The following is a 13,056-nucleotide window of genomic DNA, read 5'->3' on the forward strand; positions in this document are numbered from 1 at the left end:
TATGAGCCAGTATGGCATACCGTTAGTATATTAAGATGCCAGAAACGATACCAGCTGTACAAATTTAAACTAAGCTCTACTATATTAAACTATAACTAAGACAGGTCTATGTATACGAGCATACTGGGAGTTTTTTATTTCCAATTCGATCACTGAACGGAACACGAGTTTACTTGGAATATATTATCTTTAACGAAAGACGTCTAAGTAAGACTCCCGGAAAAAGAATACTGAGATTGGTTTGTAGTTACTATAAATAAATAAATGTTACTATACTTCTATTTTCTCTAAACCAGAGATCTAATCATTATAAATTTAGAATATAAAACAAAATAAGAACTTGTGAACAAATTACTTCTTTTTGTTTAGCGTATATACTGCGTGATCACCGTGTTGATTTGTACAATTTTCTACGAGTAATATTGAAGATGGTGTTAGATATCTCTGTTTTTAACCTTCTTAACGCTCTTTTGGTGCCATCTATCGGTTCATATTTTAACTTTTTGACTAACGGCACACATTACTGAATGTCGAGGACATAGCCAAACACTTATTTAGTATTTTTATTATAAATAATAATAATAATAATAATAATAATAATAATAATAATAATAATAATAATAATAATAATAATAATAATAATAATAATAATATATTATAATAGTGAAACCAATTAGTTTCTATAATGACTCTATGTACCATTGAACATTATTGCTAACGCTGGAGGTATTGACTGGTACAGTCTGTCTCGATTTTGACTATAAATTCTTTATGTTTTTTTAAATTCTAAAATTTCGCGACACACCTTAGGTGACTGCGTGACACACCAGTCTGTTGCGATACATCGGTTGAGAACTACTGGTCTTAAAGAGTGAGAAATTGTAACGCTCGTCACGCCAATATGAGTTACTGAACTGCTACATGAAAATACAACTTTTTAATAGAACTGTGACTGTGTAAACGTAAAGTCTTGTTTTTGACAAATTTACTTGGGAAATTCCTTATGAAAAAATAACATATATTTAAAATACACGATCTCTGTTATATTATAATCTACTCTATGTTATGTAGTTAATATCTAACTTGGGTGTCACCAGAGGGAAAGAGTTGGAGGACACTGCTTTAGCCACTCTTAATTAAGATCACAAATATTTACTCGAAAATCTGAAAAGAAAATGACTTGACCTATATTCAAGGAATCATCCCGAGATTTGCTTACAAAACAGGAAGAAGTTCACGCAAAATAAATTCACAACTCTATGTATAGAAACAAAATGTTTAATTTCTCTGATTTGGCAAGTAGGGATAATTTTGTGTACAATTGGCAACAGTGGCCTCTCACTTTTTTGTTTATTTGTCCAGTCTAAATAAAATAAATAAATAAAAAACAAATAAACAATATACTTGTTTTCTTTTACTGTCGGATGAGATAGTAATTTGTTTAGTTTGCTGTGCTTCAAAGTCAAAGCGAGGTCACTCTAAGGAGTTATGCCTGACTGCGCTGAATCATGGGTTTCTGACGAGATTCAGAAAAAAAAAAAAAAATCATCACTCAAAAGATTGTGGCTGTTATCTTAACGTGTTATTATTTTAACCGCATCACGCTACTGATTCGAATTATGACGGTATGGAAGATGTTTATTTCATTTTTTCAAAGGGTGGCCATTTGAGGCGTAATGATTTTTCTTATTTTTTTTTTTTAGTATTTTTTTTTGTAACTTTTCAAATCAAGGATGTGCTATGCACCTGTAATAACACCTGAACCGTAGTATCATCAACATATCCCGACTTGTTTTTCTTTTGTTGTTTTCGTATCCACTTACATGCGATTTGAAAAAAAAAAAAAAACTGCTATTTAGACACAAACAATCGGGTTAAATAAACATACGTAAAATTACACTAAAGTAATTATTGTTTGCTGTGTTTAGAATGATGTCATGTCCCTTTTTGAAGACAATAATTTCTTAGTTTCTAATACAGCTACGTATATGAAGTAGCTTTAAAAATTCTTAATGTGCATTTTAAGAACACTTGAGTTATAAGTACTGTACGCTCTTGTCAGATTTGCCAGTATGAATACTTTATTTTTTTTTCCATTGTTGCCAATCCGTACTATTATATAATCAGAATCGCTTGCATTATTCTACGATGCGAGATACAGTATTGAAACGACTTAGGGCTACCTGGTTCTACATATTTATTTCGGATGTTCGAAATAATACCTATATACAACTGAAGAAGAGAATACTTTCTGCTTATTGAAAGTTATAAAATGCAAACCTTTTTATATAACTTCAACACTACCCTTTATTTATTACGCAAAATGGGGGCACGGTGGCTCAGTGATAAAGAGCTTACCTCTGGTCCGTGGGGTCCTTACTTCGATCCCTGGACAGGTAAGTTTGTGGCGGACAACATCGTGTCGTTGATTTTGTCGAGCTACTTCCGTTTCCTTTCACATTCTTATTCCATCAATTCTTGAGCACGAAAAAAAAGAATAATGAAGTACCGACCAGGGTTGCCAACCGTCCCGATTCTGTCGGGACTGTACCGATTTCAGACTTATTTGTCCCGCGTCCCGACCGAACATTTGTCTGGACGCATATTGTCCCGATTTATCAATTTTCAAACTTAATTAATATTTCACTGGGTCATTTTTACAAAAGCATAACTTATTATTTTAACACACACACACACACACACACACACACACACACACACACACACACACAGAGAGAGAGAGAGAGAGAGTTTTATGTGTAGAATTAATTCAACGAATTTGTGTTTTAATTTGACTCATGAAATAATAGTTAGGACCTCGTCTTTAATTTATAGTTATTCCCTAATTGTTTTGATTTGATAATCCAGCCGATTATATTAATAGTGTGTTCCATGAGCGCTAAATATACCATTTTTACAACCTCTACATAAAAGCGACTGCTACCACGAGCGCTCACTTCAGCGAGTGGCCGCACATTAACTATAAACTCATTTGTTTGTGATAAAAACCAAACATTTTATATAGTTTTATTTTTAAACGTTGTTTATGTTAAATAAATTACAATTCTTTTGGTTTGAATTTGTTGTATGGTGATAGTCAAAGAATAAGACTTGATTTTAGTAATACTTTTGGTCAGTAATTCCTTAACACTCATTTGTGATTTAAAAAAAATGTATGTAGTTTTTTCTCTAAACTTCCTTTATATTAAATAAATTGCAGTTGTTTTGGTTTTATTATTATTATTTTTTTTTGTTTTGCATATATTGCTTATACCTAGTGATGAACAGTGGGTGGGAAAATAAAAATATAAAGTGCCGCATTCATTCAGGTTCGTGTCATTCAGCTGACTATTTACATTGTTTTCAACGACTCGTCGTACATGTAGTCGTCTCCGCGAGGAAAGGGGGGGACTCCAACACCAATTGTCTCGTCCTGATTTCTCCTTAAGGAGAGTTGGCAACCCTGGTACTGACACAAAATTAATACAGTTCCCTTAACACAATACCTAGGTAAATCTAGGATGTTCAAAAATACCAAAACGCATTGTAAAACTTAGTTTCCACTTTTGACATTTTTGCAATACGCAGAATTTCGTATGTCTAATATAATTAATTACATACGTATTTTTAATAATAGAGTTCTCTTTTTTCCATCGTCATGTGCTATTAAAATGTTAAACATGTTATTAGTAGTACGTTTTAAATCAGGTAAAGTGTTGTTGGCTTTTGTTGTTGGTTTTCATTTAGCAATAGATGTGCTCTGGCAACTGTTAGCTTTCTCTTCGTATCATATAAAATTAACGCTGGCATAATGCAGATCATATTCCTCTGCAATGAGCAACTTTTTCAGCAGCAGCAAATGCAGGATGCTCTAGAAGAGAACCGCTACGTGAGTAAAAAGCGGCTTCAGAGAAACGGATGTTTGTGGATGATTCTCCCTTTCTTTTCTATTTGTGATAAGCCATTTCTCGAAAAAAAAAAAAAAAAAAAAAAACTAGTTCACCTGGATACAGTTAGAGAGATGCAACCATCATTCGTTCTTCAGGAAGTGAGACTCATTTCTAACCACACCGTTACATTGACCGCAAAAGAAAACAACTAATTTTAGTTCTGAACAAATATATGATCCTTGATTGCCCCCCCCCCCCTCCTTTTAAGTGAATTTAATAACGGTTGAAACAACACTTCAACGTTCTCACTGTTAGTTTTGCGAGTCTCTATCGAAGAATGTTTCGCTTCGAAGTGTACAGATCATTTTGCAACTGTACATGGTAAAATTTCCGCTAACTAAATATACCCAGCAAAACGTTACTTAAAAAAAAAAAAAAGTTTATTTTCGTAGTCATGCTAGCTAAGTGATACAGTTCTCTCTACTCTGTTGAAAATTTCCTGGTTCAAACGAAGATCATAGATATACGATGTTTTAATAGACAACACTTTATCCGTAGAGTTTTACATTCTGCTAATTCTTCACTTCAGAAAAAAATTCAGAAAGAAGTTATTATATTGAATAATTGTGCAACATCATTAGCTTTTAAGGAAAAAAAGTCCAAAGATAAGAAATAGTGATAGAATATCTTTTATTTTGTAACAACTGGATGGATCATTTGATAAAATAATCTATTTCAAGACAGAATATAGGGATACTGTGGCCCAATAGTACAGTGCTTACTTCTGGTGCGTGGGGTCCCTGGTTCCATTCCCGTCCAAGGAAGTTTGTGGTGGTCAACATCGTGTTCGTGAGTTTTCTCGAGGTTTCTCCTGTTTCCTCCTCAATCTCATTCCACCAATTCTTCCATCGTCATTCACTTTCTTTAACTGGGCCTCTTAACCTAACGGGCATAGTCGTGGGATGTTAAAAAGTTCATTTCAAGACGGAAATGAAATGAAATCTTTGAGTTTTACGTCCCACGGTTATGCCGGTTAGGCTAAAGGAGACGGTGATAATGAGAAATAAGTGAAATGAAGGAAGTGGGAGGAAACGGAAGAACCCCGAGAAAACCCACGAGCACGGTGTTTGTCCACCACAAAGTCCACACGGCTCGAGCTGGGATCGAACCAGGGACCCCAAGCACCGGAGGTGAACGCTCTACTACTTAGCCACCGCGCCCCCACTGTAGCAAAGGAAGCAACCGCGCCCCCACTCTTGTTCTTACTGTGTTTTACGTTTAGTTAACAGGATGGTGTGATATCAACAGATAAACAACATCGGAAGCGACATTCAATACACACCAATTCACACATTACAATAAATTTATAAAGAAATAAATATATAAAACTTTATTTCAGTGATTCTTGAAACAGACTGATCGTTCGGAATCTAAACGAAACTGTAGAAGGTGAATTTCGAAATAAACATCAACAGTTTTGATTCAAAATCTGCTTTACACTGTAATGAAGAGTTCTAGTACGAATGTTAATGTTTACATATGAAAATATCACTTTAATAATTCACATGTTAATTCTCATTTTCCTTAATTTACATACAGAACGTTCCGGTACCATAATAAATAAATAAATCTTGGTATTACAGACTTTCTTTTTTAAACAAATACAATACTATCATGAAACGTTTAATGAGTGTGTAGAGGCTTTAGTTTACACAAGGTTGACTTCCACGAGGATGTAGATTTTTAAAAGAAATGAAGAAGAAGAAGAAAAGGAAAACAAAGCGAGGCACGAAAACATGTTCTGGAAAGACAGTTTATCACAGGAAGCGGTTGTTACCTCGACATTCTTAGGTCTTGGACAGACGGACGGGCTACTTCCGATTCCGTCTACAGCATACTAATAACGCTTCTTCCAGATTTCTTTAAGTATTAAATCTAGAGAGATGATGATGACACGTGTGCTTGGTTGCACTTGAAGAAACCCGCACTTAAGATTGAAGGTGTGGAATTAAAATTCCACTTCTAACGAGTCCTTGAGAAAGAGAACGAACTTCTCTTCAGAAATCACTGCAGTGGACAATTGGAAACGATTTTTTTTTAACAATAAAGATTTCCATTCTTTCCGTTCACCTCCCCCCCCCCCAAAAAAAAAAAATAGGCGTAACATAGAAGGTTAAAACTTCTCTGTCTACAACCAGAAATGTATAGCTACCAGAGATTTGAAGATGAGACCAACGTCCGTAGGGATTCGAGGGTCGGAAACCTGCCAGTGTATGTAACAGACATATGTACCGTACACTTTTCTTTCTTTCTTTTAAAATACTTTCGCTTTTGCTATGAAATATTAATTTTTCCCTTTCCCTTTCTTAAACTTTTATTTTAATATCTTGTCCTTTACATACGGTAGTTCACAAACTTTCAGATGTTCTTCCTGTAATCTCGACTGATACCGCTTCCATGAACGCTTTACGTTACATTTCCTGAATATAAAAGGAATAATTTCGAAATTTACTCACGAATTACGAATTCATTACCAATATAGAATTTTGTTTTTAAGGGGAAGTCGAAAGGAATGTTGTTAGCTGAAATAGTTGACTTTATTATTAACTTAATGTGAACTTTGTTACATTAGCATCTGTTAAGCTTAACGCTATAGCATTTGAAAATCAAATTAACATAGTATAACAAACCATTACACAGTGAAGTGCAGAAGATTTTAGTTAAGAGTTGGTTTATTTTAAATAAAGTATTGTAATAATGTTGCGTTAGTTTCCGCTTATTTCAGTGCTACAGACATCATATTCTCATACACATGCTATACCGTGGTTGCAGTTATCGGTTTTTGTATTGTTGGCCACGAGGCGAGACGAGATATAATTTTCGTGACGAGATACCAAACAAGAGAGTGATCTAATACAAATGGATATATTTTTCGAGACGAGAAGATAGCCTCAAATATTATCTCGTGGGCAATTCTAATTTCCGGTTTCAACTAAAAAGAAAAGAATGATGCTATTAATTGAATAAATTTACAACTGTTAACTAGGGGCGTCATTTAGGAAGGGCAGGAGGGGGCAATTGCTCCCCCAAGATTTTGAGAAAAGCATATACTTTAGTCGATGCCTACGTGAAATTCTTAGTCGGTGGCGCTCTTGCCCCGCCTCCAAGCAAAGTCTGAAATGACGCCCCTGCTGTTAACATTTACTATAGGTAGGCATGTTACACAGGAGGGGGCAAAGTCTGTAATCTGCTTTTTAAAAGAGTTATTTATGGTTTTTGAAACATATGGAGTAGCCCAGAAGCTGATTTGCAGGGCAATATACCCGTATTCACGTCATAGTATTCAGAAGAAATATAATGCTTTCGTATTTTGCTGTCCACCTACTCGCATATAACAGATTATTTTACAATAGAAGCGGGATAAGAAAACAAAGAAAACATGGGAGAACTAAATTTAGAAAATATTGCTCGTGCCAAGAAACTTAATTCAAGTTATTGATTCACTATAATTTCCCTCTTGCCCCTTGGGGACACCCATATAAATACGTTATTTATTTAAGGATTATTTCTATAAAATAATGTTTGTGTTCGAAGACTGTAGTAGTAAATATATCCACTAGTTAGCACGCATACTTTCAGAGCGCATAATCGATTTCGACCTTAGTTCAATTAAGGAATGTAGAAAATCACCCAATAATACTGATGAGAATCAATGTGCTAACAACATATCACTTTTTACACATTTTGAGCAGGTGATAACATTTTCATTTGCTCCAACGCGTTTGAGTTTGTTGATTTTATTCTTTTTCGGCATCGAGGTTATAAAAGGCACGGAGCTACGTGGAGTTTGTTTCCCACGAGTTCACACTGGGAATTCGTGATCTTTCGAATTGAAAGCGAGGGACCTTTCAATCATGACACAGCTCTGGGAGAATTTAGTTGTAATATTAAGACAGTAATAGATATTACTTTATCTATATTAACAGAGTTACGTATAATGTATAGGCTATATCAGAAGAATTTGCTATGCCCGTTTCCCCATATGTAATATCCTGTACTGCAAAAGTTGTCTTAATTAGCACCTAACCCTTTACTATTTTCTACATTAATATACACCACATTTATAAGACGATTTCAAAATTTACTTTGATATTTAATCACCTGAGTCACAAATATTTCGTGTGTACGCACAATTTTGAGCAATCAGTTTTGCGCAAAAATTTCTCTCTCTTTTCTTTTCTCTCGAATGGATCAGTGGTAAAATATATTCTAATTCGCTTTTCTCGTGCACAATCTCTCGCTCTTCGTTTGTTACTGACAAATAGGCCATATGGTAAAAAATGATGAAACAACCATTTCTTGTAGTTACAGAAGTTTAGTAGATAAATATTTAACCATGATTTCCTTTAAATGAATCTGTTGAATGGCTAAAGAGAAACTGGTAGTGATTGTCTAATTTCAGTTTACTTTAGAAGCTACCAGAAATGAGTTTGAGAAGTAAATAAATATTTTTTTTTTTTTTTAAATAGTTGTGTCGAGTAAAAAGTATGTCAGCCACAGCCTCCCTTTTTCAATCTCTTGTGTTGGCCTTCCGTATCCTTGGCTTGGCTTTTGTATGGCGTGGCCTAAGGCGCTTCCTGCCTCCTCCCAACAAAGAACAAGAGAGAGAAAGGTTCAACTTCCATTATAAGATAAACCAGTCCAGGTGTGAAAAAACGCATCAATTTAATGTATGTTACAATTCATACGCGTCCCTGCAAGTGTAAATTATAGGTTTAATCTGAAGTTGTTAATAGTTTTTCATGAAGTTGTAAAGCATTCAAGTTAGAAGAATATTCAAAAAATATTGTATTCGTTTGAGAGTTCCATATACATAGTCCACCTTTGTAATGACTTGCATAATTTGATGGTGTGTAGTACTTACGTATCTTTATGAGTATAGCGCTAAGGACTTGTTATGATATTTCAACTTTATTTTCAAATTCTGTCAGCAATCAAGACATTTTTATTGAGCTATTAATGCATTGCTTAGAATGAAAGAGATATAAATCTTCCCACCCTTACTAATCAAGCGATTGAACATACCAAGAACACTATTAAAATAAATTATATTTAGTTTCTGAAGGAGAAACAAGTTTAACATAAGCTTAAGGTAACTTTCAAATCATTGGTAGTTACTACTGTAATACTGAACATATCAAAGTTTTTTTTGTCGTCATTGCCGGTTAATTAAGGAAAAAGATAAAACAAGCAAATAGCTACTTATTATCACGCTTCAGTTCCCTCCTTTCTGCAATAAAGATGTTAGCTCATAATGGGTGCAAATACCTTAGTGTGTCCAGAAGGAAACACTGAATAAAACGCTAGAAGCTATAAGGACCAGGAAGATTTTATAAGAGTCCTCCTTAAGCCATCGCTCGGAGGGTATCTTAGTAAACTTTCAATTTTTACATAATAATTCTAAACATTTACAATACACTCATAACTTATTTCTTTTGCAGTTTCCTCATCGAAATTACGATGAAAATATCCTTTTAGCTTCCCAGGAAACTGTGTGAAGGTCTTTCTCGTCGTAGCTGCTGAGATTAAATCACAGAATACTTCGTCGGGTTTTTGACCTAATATACTGGTTAGTCCGAAAGAATACTCAGCATCATCAAAAATTATTTTCATTTGATTACTATGCTTACGACAACATTTTCTCAGGCCTCTCTATATAATTTGTGGAAATTTAATTTTAGAAACTTGTTGTATTCAAACATTATTTCGTATAGTATAATCAAACGACACTTCTTTTCTTCTTAAAGGAATTACATACAGTGTTCGCATATCGTCATACTTTGATAAATTTTAATTAAGTTGAATTTAATCCTACAAGTCGTTGTTTTCAACCGCTAAAAACTTGTAACGCTTATTAGCAGCGTTCTAACAAGTAAAAATAAGTTCCCTTCAATTTGATTAGAATAAAATTGTTAGCAGACGAGCAATTATATTTAAAAAAAATGAACGTACTAAACAAATTTCTGAAGAGAACATTAACATTGGAAAAAATAATTTTGAAAAAGATAATATAAAATGTTCACACATTTAGTTTTTTAAAAATATATATACCGCCATAACCAAATTTAATTCGAACGTAAAAGATAGTTATATAAATATTAATCCAAGACGTGGCCATTCGTCAGTAGCGTAATGCTAGAACTTTTGTTCAGATACAGATACGCTTGACCATTTTCAAAACATAGTGTAAGACAAGACACACACAGCTCTTGTCTTATGTGTATTCCCATTTGCATCATATCTCATGAAGATTTCTCAACCTGGGGTCAAGACTTCTAGGGGGGTCGCGAGATGGAGACGTATTTTATACTGATTGATTAATAGAGCAAAGAATAATATATTTTTTTTAAATATTAAGCAAAATAAGAAACATTTGAAATAAAATTACAATAAAAGCGGAAAGCGATAAGCAGAAATAACCCAAAAGGATATTAGAATATATATGCAAACTGAAAATTACTTTGGGGGGTCGCTAACAAGAGTATGTGATAAAAAAAAAAGAAGGGGAATCGTGATATGAAATCAGTTGAAAAAACCTGCTGTAGGTTATTTAACATGAAAAATATATTTTCATCATAAGTTTCTTCAATATAAATTGTTTATTTTCTGTTACAATATATTTACAAACTGAACAATTAATTTTGTGAATTACACAATTGTTCACTAAATGATAATTTTACACCGTATTAAAAACAACAGCATAATACACATACGGTATTTCAAAAAATTTCACTCTATTGTTGCTTATAGGCTTATAGTGGAAAATGGCTCTTTTTCATCAAGCAGATAACAAAAGAAGAAAAGCCGAGATTTTAATCTTTTAAATAATAGCTATCATTTGCATTTTAGTTGTTGCGTTCTTTCAACTTCTTTATACGAAACGAAATGATGTAGATCTAATTGCTTTTAATTGAATGCAGAAACGAAACATTTACATATAACTATTTTAATTTCAGTTTAGCATATTTCATATTCAATAAGCTTTTGTTTTGCTTTACAAGGTCATTGTGTTTCTTCTAAAAGGCAAGAGTCCAGCCATGTAACAAACACAAAAATGAATGAATACAAATGCTAGTAAACGTGTTTTCTTCTAGATTCTTTTAAAGCTTGTTAACTGAACAAAAAAAATCTTTCTTGTTTTGTTTGTCCGCCATGTTTACTCAAGCAGTGTAAGTGAATCTTTTTTTTAATTCACCTGAAGAGAACAACAAAAGTGGCCTAGATTTCACTGTTTATCTTGTGTTTTCTTCTTTTTGCTTGTGTATAAATAGAAAAGTCTCCTTAGATCATCATAAAAGTAGAGATTCATTACTTAGTTTACACTTCGAGCGCGTAAATAGAAGCTATCTTATAAGAAACCACGACCAAATAAAGCTGCTTTGACCAGTCATATAGAACAACTTGGTCATGTGTGAAAATGTGTCAATTTGTACAGAGAAACTGCTTTTATGTTAAAAGTTGTTTAAAAATTAAGACCGTACTTATAAAGCGTAAACATTTTAACATTGTTTTCTTAAGAATATAAAAGCTATGTAGCTTTACTTTCAAATCATGAGTGATACGGAACTTCTCTAAATTGATAATTAATATAACATAATGCTTTTTGAGTTAACACACGATGACGAATGAATATAAAACAACTTAACAATATGATAAAAGTTTTACAATACATGAATTGTGTTCATGTATGTTGACAATACAATGAGTATCACATCTTCTCGAACTACTTGCAAAGATATATATTTATATTTCATTGTGTTAATTGTTTTGTACAATATTAATTGTCTTGAGCTGATTATGAATTGAAGATGTTTGTAATTAGGGATCCAAACAAAAGCTGTTTGCACTTACAGAGAACAGATAAGTAATTCTAAACACTCGTAACGTTTTATTACTAATGCATGTCATTTACATAAACAATCAATTAGAAACAATGTATTCTATAACAGAATGAAGGACTGAGAGCATGAGCTGGTTGACGATATTTACTTTCGTGAGGAAAAAAAATGAACGCTGAAGTTCAATTCTGGATAATATTTATCCTGTGTTTAAAAGATTGACAATCAAATTATAGATGTCACTGGAGAAATATGCGTTAAGGATTGACAGAACTGTCACAAGAAAGATAGTCATTTTAATTTTGGTCTTAGCTATGTTCAAATGGCTTCATTTGATTCTCGATCTTTCACACATACCAGGCAGGAGCACAATCCCGCCACAATTTTTTCCCAATTTTGAAGAAATTGGACGGAAATCGAACAATTATACTAAAATTTGATTAAATTTTAGTAATTTTCTTGTATTTAATAACTAGAAAATACGGTTGTCAAACTAGAAATTGACTAATACGTGTTTAATAAATTAACATGTTTCGTCCAGGAGAAAACTAAGAGAGACAAAAAATTTAAATGATTAATCAAATGGTATAAAGTGTAAAGGTTGATACTATCGTGATATAAGTAATGTTGTATTAGCATAGTTGTGGATGAAGTTGGAAGGTTTACACGTTCAATGCTCGCTAGAAAGTTTGTTAGGACAGCATTTCACAAGACCTCGCCTTACCTACAGTATTGGATGTAGAAGAACATTTCTATAAAATGTGAGGATTTTACGTCTGTCTGGTAGTTTCGGAGAATCTGCTCAAGGTAGGAATATCTAAACCGTCCAACTCCACGCACGCTTATGTCGTGTTATAGATGCTAATATAAAATTACCGATATCACGATATTATCAACCTTTATACTATATATCATGAAAAGTAATTTGATTATTACTTTATATAGATTCTCCATTTACTTTCTCTACTTTATCTCCGGCAGAAAACACATTATCAACTTCACAACAATCACACCTAATATTTTCTTTCTTAGTTGTATAACCGAAACGCATGCTGAAGCTTTTCAGTTTTGAAACTTGTGTGGACTTTCAAAATTCCATTTCTGTATTTTCATTGTACTGTAAATAAGATATTCTTATTTGATATTTCGTAATTTCAAGAAATATCGCTAATGGTGGTGATGATGTTTCTTTGAACAAGAAACTTAAAGGCAGTTTATTCTGCTGAAACGTTTGGCAATTTTTGAAGAGTATGCTTGACATACCAAAA

The 13,056-nt window shown here is 33.2% G+C and overlaps 1 protein-coding gene across 1 annotated transcript in view; it reads right to left on the reverse strand.

Moving 5' to 3' along the window:
- Window positions 1–13,056, reverse strand: part of Reg-5 (Rhythmically expressed gene 5) — a 73,565-nt gene that overhangs the window by 41,006 nt on the left and 19,503 nt on the right. The gene's annotated exons all lie outside the window — the stretch shown is intronic.

This window comes from Thermobia domestica, chromosome 7, assembly GCF_964235325.1.
Source record: "Thermobia domestica chromosome 7, izTheDome1.hap1.1, whole genome shotgun sequence".
Classification (NCBI taxonomy): domain Eukaryota; kingdom Metazoa; phylum Arthropoda; class Insecta; order Zygentoma; family Lepismatidae; genus Thermobia; species Thermobia domestica.